The following is a 7192-nucleotide window of genomic DNA, read 5'->3' as shown; positions in this document are numbered from 1 at the left end:
CACAAAGGTAGTCAGTTCTCCCATAACTGACCCATACATTCAATAAAAATGCAACCTAAATCTGTCTCAAATGAGTTTTCAGGCAACATGACATGCTTATCCTAACATTTATATGGAAGGGAAAAATGCGGAGAATAGTGAAGATACGCCTGGAGATGATACCTAAGACGCAGGCACTTTCTTTAGCAGAGATCAAGATGTTTTATCAAGAGGTAAAATTTAGGACAGTCCAACACTGGCACAGGAATAGATAAATTATGCAACAGGATTGGGAGCTCTGAAACACAGAAACACAGATATGGACCAAAAGGACTCCAGACACTGCCAAATGTTCGCTAAGGGTGAAAATCGCCATCCACCCAATTGAGAATCCCGGACATAAGAATGTGGATGCACATGTAATATTTCGCATCCAAAGAGAGAATAGTCTGGGAAACAAGGCTTGGAGAGCACAAAGCTCCACTCGACTTCACCAGTTTCTGGCGGGTCTAGTAAAGGGAGCCTGAGGAGCAGGAGGGAGGCAAAGGGGGCGGGACTTTGGTGGGTGAGCTTCCATGGAGCTCGAAGCTCATTGTTGCCCGGCCACAGCCACAGCGGAAAGCGAAGGCAGTGCTGGAAGCTCATGGGCCTTTGTGAAAAGGGCGGGAAAGACAGCGACAGTGTCCCAGTCTTCCCTCAAGTCTCTTGTCTCAGTCTATGGATTACAACCTGCTAGAGGCTGAGGTAAGCACAGGCTGAAATCAGGAAGAGGGACCCTCGGTCGATTGCCACCCTTTGTCTTTCCTCCTGCCCTCCCTCCCTCCCGCTCTGGATCTCCAACCCCTTCTTCTCTCTTCCACCTCAGCGGGGTACCTCCATCCGTTCCTGATGACCCACACTGCCCCTCCCCACTCAGCAGAACTGCTGTGTGAAGACTCATTGCCCCAGCTTCCTGAGCCCTGGCCTCTACGCCCTGAAGCAAGGCTCATGACCCTGCCTTTGATTCTGAGGAGGGTGGGGCAGTGAATGATAGGGCTGCTTGAGAGGAGGTGGTGCAGTCCAGGTGTGTGTGTGTGTGGGGGGGGAGTCGAAGCAAAAGTGTGTTCCAGCATAATTTTTGTAGCATTGAGTAGAGTATGGAAGGTTATTGGGGTTGGGTGCTGCGGGAGAGAACGCATGGCTTTGCATGAAAGCAGGGAAGGTGTGTTGGTGCAAGAGAACAATTAGCATGGTGAGGAGTTGGCTGTTCACAGATCAAGGTGTGGCATTTGCTACGGGGCTCAACAAACACGTATTCAATGAATAATCGAGAGAGGGGATGAATGAAAATAATTATTGAAAGAGGAGCTTAGGATCCATCAGAATAATATGATTTCATGTGGTGGCAAGGTCTGCCAGCTTAAAAGGGGAGCAAGGAAATAATTAAGATTCTGGTGGGCTGCAAGAAAACTACCAGAATAGAGTGTGATAAAAATAATTGAATATAGGGCATACAGAGACTAGTAATAGAATTGAGAGCCAGGGGCATAGATTCATGAGTGGGCAGTGAAAGAATACAGAAGATTGGGGAGACACTCGTGAAGGTGGATGCCAGGAAAATAGTTGAGTACAGCAGAGTATAGGATGATACATGATAAGAGCAACTGGTAATAGTTGAAGGGGGCACAAGAGTGCATGCATATGCCTGAAAATGGGGTCTATGTGGAGTGAAAGTCAGCAAGGGGAATAATAATGAGATTGAAATTATACAGGACCCCAGCCAAGAGTTTCCTGGAACGAGGCTATGCATGAGTGGGGCTTCCTGGGAAAGAGGCTACATGAGCAAGAAGGGGGGTGCAATCTGATTTCAGCAGTGAGCTGGATGGAGAAGGATACAGCCCCTTCAGATGGGGTTTGCCAAGGTCAGAGGAAGTATGTTTTGGGGTAGGAAACTATGTGGCCATCCTGACTTCTACTCCTGGACCTAGAACCAAGAATTCTGATGAAATGCCTGCTATGCCCTGCTGCCCCTGCGACTCCACCACTGGGCTTGAGACCAGAACCCCATGGGTGATTAAACTTGGCCTCAGAAGAGCTGTAAGTCACTGTGCCTGGTGCCACAACTACGACATCACTGACCAAACTGAGAACCAGGAGTGTTTCTACCTCTTCCAGGCTTGTGACTCTCACAAGTGTGACCTCTTCTCGTGAATATGCTGTCTGACAAGGGGAAGGGAGGTCAGGCCTTATCTAAATGTTACTGACGTTAGACCTTCGCTCTCCCACTTGACGGAGAGCCACAAGGTCTTGCCTGCTGAGAGTGCCTTGAGGACAGAGCAGGGGGACCATGTAAAGAGCCGCACCTCCCAACAATTGCAGCTTTGTCAAGAAGTTGGCCATTCAAGGAGGAGTTCCCAGTGAGTGTTTCTGGCCAGGGAGGGAACCTGGGTATGGATGGGTATAGGAAGCATGAGTAGTTCTGTCACCAGCCCTATTACCCAACTTTGATGTGGCTTTGGGCAAGTTGCTCCTTGGGCCTTAGCTTCCCCAACTATAAAACGTCTCCATGTCATCTACCAAGTGTTGGTGGAAAGGAGAAATCCATGCGTGTGTGTTGATGTGTGTGGTGGTGGTGAAAACGTCCAAGGTGAGAAGAGACCTCAGAAGGAAGATGACGTACAGTGGGGTGGGGTAAGGGGGAAATGATCTCCTAAGCTGTTTTCAGTCTCTCACAGCAGGGACGGTAAACGTCATTCCCTAGCTTAAAGCCCACCCATGTGCAACGCCCAGGGAGGTAAAGAGAGTCTGGGGCTAGTGGGGGAGGCTCCCAACTTAGCCACTGCCCAGACCCCTTCCTCTGTGTCTTCAAGGTCTGGGTTCTATCCCTAACCCTACTGCAACTTGCCATCTGGCCTTGGGAGAAAAATACTTCTCTATGGGCCTCAATTTCCCCAGCTGCGAAATGAACAGTAAGACTAGCTGGTCTTCAAGGTGTTCTCAGCTCTGACATTCTGGGCTCCTATCCTCATCCCAAAACATGCCCACATCTCTCCATGGCCTGCCTGCTACCTGACTCCAACCTGTGCTCTCTGCTCCTGCAGACGATCTCCCAAGGAGCTCTGCTGACCGGTCAGACCCCCAAATCTTTGTCTCTGTCCTGGACTCCAGCACCCTTGAAGAAGCAACTGACAAGTTCTCCTTCCAGGAATTCCCACAAGCCACCTACCCTGATCAACAAGATGTGAGTAGAGTGCAAAGGAGCATGGCGCTAGTTCTGTATTGTGTTATTGGGTGCCCATCTTTGTGTTTGATGCCATGGGAGATGGAAGGAGGAACTGGAGGCAGTGGTGGTGGTGGAAGAGGAGGTGGAGTAGAAGGGGAAGAAAGCGGCATCTCAGACTAACCGGCACAGACAGGGCTCTACAAGCTCTGACATTTCTGACTTGTGAGAAACTTTGGACAAGGGAGTTTAGGTCTCCAGGTCTCCAGGCCTCCATTTGTTTCTCAGTGTGCTGTGAAAGCCAACAATATTCTACACCTGTAGCATTGACAAGAGGACTAGCATAACACCTGCCACGTAGCAGGCCTTTAACAGATGGAGGCTTTTATTCCACATGAACCAGATTGATGGGATAGAAGGTCCTGCTGAAAAGGGGTCCATGATAGTGAGGGCCACAGAGGCCGAGGCAGAGTCCAGAGACCATTAGAGAAAGCCTCCTGGAGATGAGCCAACCTGGTCCTTCAAGTCCCATGGGGATTGGGGACTATGGAGGCAAGAACCAGTCCCTGAACAGGGACAGTAACCATACCTGTCCAGGTGCTCTGCAGTTTAAAACACAGATACCTGTGATTTCCCATAATCTTCACTGTTGCTCTGAAACTTTTGAAAAAACTGGCAGAAATTAGGGTCTCGAGGAAGATATAGAGAAAAGAGATAGGAAAGAAAACAGGCCAAGCAGAGGAAAGGACCTGCCCAAGCCCCAACAAGTAATGGTCAGCGGGCATGCATTCAGACTCTCACATTCAGATACTGCAAAATCCGGCCCCTCTCTGTCTACTGGTAGTGTGTGTCTTCCAGAGGGTTTAATCGCCCAGCCTCTCCTTTCATTGCTTCTAGACACTCAACTCTGTTCCTCCAACCCTATCCACCCTTGACCCTCTTGTACTGCAGCCAAGGGTTCTGGGAAAATAGTTGGGTCCAGAACCTTGGCAGGAGCCAAGGGTACAGCAAATTGGAAGAGCAGAACATCTCGGGTTGGGTGGAGCCTTCAGGGGACCTGGGAACTGAGGGGGCACTTGTCACATGAGGCACGGAGGTGTTGTTATGCAGTTCCTGTTCTCTCACTGCCTTTTCTTTGTAGGTCCCCACAGCTTCTGACCAGGGCTCGGTTTCTGACCTTTTAGAGAGGCAGCGACAGCTGGAAGCTGCCGAGGCTCTGCTGATTCTGAGAGAATCTTCCTAGGCCCCTTCAGGCTCCATCCTTGAGTTTCATCAGGTAGTTTGGTCCTTGAAAGGAGAACATGGGGTGGGAATAGCTGGGAAATGGGAGGCTGTTGTGGTAAGCGGGGCATAATTGGAAGGTCAGGGTTGGTGGGTTGAACCTCCCTGGGCCCAGGCACCCAAGCTCCTCAGTCTGAGGCCTGAAATAGCAGTTGATGGTTGTTCAGTGAATCATGAGTTTATCGATCTTTGTACTCAACATCAAATGTCCAGTGCCCTGATGTCAAGAAAGAAGGAAACTGGGGCCCTGAGAGTGGCAGGGACTTGCCCTATGGCAGTAGTCAGCAAACTCATTAGTCAACAGAGCCAAATATCAACAATACAATGATTGAAATTTCTTCTGAGAGCCAAAATTTTAAAACTTAAACTATATAGGTAGGTACAATGTTATTAACTTAATTAGGGTTCTCCTAAGCTGGCCTTTGCTAAACACTGAAGGGGCCAAAGAGCCGCATGTGGCTCACAAGCCGCGGTTTGCTGACCATGGCCCTAGGGCACGTAGCATATCAAGTGGAAGAGCCAGGTCTCCTGACTCTCCACCCAGAGTTTTCTACCCAAACCCTTGTCATCTGCTGTGGCCTGGGGAGGGCATATATAGGTGATAAGAACCTAGTCTGGAAAGGGATTCTGGTCCCTGTCTTCAGGGAACTAACAGTCTAAATGTGGAGCCCGGATGCCTTCACAAGTTGTGTTTTGCAGCTAAATCTCAATGATGGGCCTGTAGAGGAAGGACTGGTGGTGGTCTGAAGAGAGGTAGACACCTGGTCAGGCTGAGAAAGAAGGCTGGCCACTCCCAGACCAAAATGGTGGGTGGGGTAGAGTGTGTGAGTGAAGCAGCAACCCTGGAGGAACTGCTAGAACAGAAGGGGATGAGGTTGGAGAGGTGACCAATCCCCGAGGTCTGTCATGCCAGGCTTAGGAGGCTGGACAAGCAACTGTGGATGGTGAGGAGCTAGGGAATGTGTGAGCTGAGGAGCACCGTATTCAAAAACCCTGGGCTTGGCAAAAAGAAATATGATGGCTGTGATGGAGGGACTAGTGGAGGCACGACTTGAGGTGGGCAAATCAACCGAGGAAGATTTCTGTGCAATAATAATCCAGGTGGCCGAGCCTCGATTGGGTGGAACAAAAAGGAGGGAAAGGTCAAGAGGGGAAATGGATGTGAGCTGACCCTGACCCCTTCCTTTGTGTCTATAGCTCCTGCTGGAGATAGAGGGTTCCACCCTTCTAGCCCCTCTCCAACCCAGGCCAGCCAACTCTCTTTCTCTGCCTATTGGACATCTGGGGCACATCTCCCTCTTGACCTAGAAGTCCAGATGAGGAGACCTGTCTAGAGCACTGCCTGTTTATGTATTTGCAAAATGTTTAATGTTCAAATGCACACACACACACACACACACACACAGCCTTCAGGTAGTTCTATAAGCTTTCAGACCCTTTTTATTATTTGGGGCAATTTCTTGCCTGAGGGAAGATATTCTTGTACCTCCATCACTTACTCCCTTGGATCCTGGGGTCTTTAATGTCATATAAAAACAAAATTATGCAATCTAAGCTGGGTAGCCTCGAAATAGTGTTCGGTGTGTTTATGTCTGTATGCCAGCGTTTTTATCTGACTCGTGATTGTGAACATACCAGTGAACTCATGTATGTATCCATGCATGTGAAAATTTGATGATTCCCCTTCCCTATTTTTGTGTTTATGTTTTTGTGTGTGTGAACGAATAATAAACTCTTGTTGTTGAAGGCACTGAGATACAAAAGTTGTTTGTTACCACAGTATAACCTAGACTATTCTGACTCTAACGGACTTGTTCAATTCACTTTTTTTTCTTTTTTCCGAAGCTGGAAATGGTGGGGGGGCAGTCAGACAGACTCCCGCATGCGCCCATCCAGGATCCACCGGGCATGCCCACCAGGGGGAGATGCTTTGCCCATCTGGGATGTCACTCTGTTGCATCCAGAGCCATTCTAGCGCCTTAGGCAGAGGCCACAGAGCCATCCTCAGTGCCCGGGCCATCTTTGCTGTAATGGAGCCTCGACTGCGGGAGGGGAATGAGAGGGGGAGGGATTGAGAAACAGATGGGCGCTTCTCCTGTGTGCCCTGGCTGGGAATGGAACCCAGGACTTCCGCACGCCAGGCCGACGCTCTACCACTGAGCCAACCATCCAGGGCCCAATTCACTTTTCAAAGTGAAAATCACCTTACTCACTAACTGGAATTTCTTGATATGACTGGGTAAGAAAATGGTAGAGAATTAAGGATAGCAGATTTATTCATTCAGCAAGTAAGTGCCTACCCTCTGTCTGGCATAGACTGTGTCCAGTTGTCTAGAGGGCCACAGATTGAAATGTCTGTAGGATCAAGTAGATCAGATAAATGAGAACAGGCCAGATGGGCTATGGCCAACTAACAGTGCATGTTGAACCTTACGGGAACTTCAAACACAGGGTCAACTCCCTACCATTGAGCCTACTGGCCAGGGACTGTATATGATTTTAAAATTTTTATTAGAAAACTACATTTAATATGTAACGGTGAAAATGAACTACCTGGAGACCAAATGCTCTGAGGGGCCATGAAGCGGCAACAGACCCTGTCCACAAATCAAAAGACTTAAGCCCTGTCCCTAGGGTTCCTCAGATATTTATTATCCAAGACAAATAACTGAAGGAAACAGACAGAAGATGTTTTCAGGGTGTTGAAGTAAAGGACAAGGAACATACTGACTT

Source organism: Saccopteryx bilineata, chromosome X, assembly GCF_036850765.1.
Source record: "Saccopteryx bilineata isolate mSacBil1 chromosome X, mSacBil1_pri_phased_curated, whole genome shotgun sequence".
Classification (NCBI taxonomy): domain Eukaryota; kingdom Metazoa; phylum Chordata; class Mammalia; order Chiroptera; family Emballonuridae; genus Saccopteryx; species Saccopteryx bilineata.
This window is presented reverse-complemented; position numbering follows the sequence as displayed.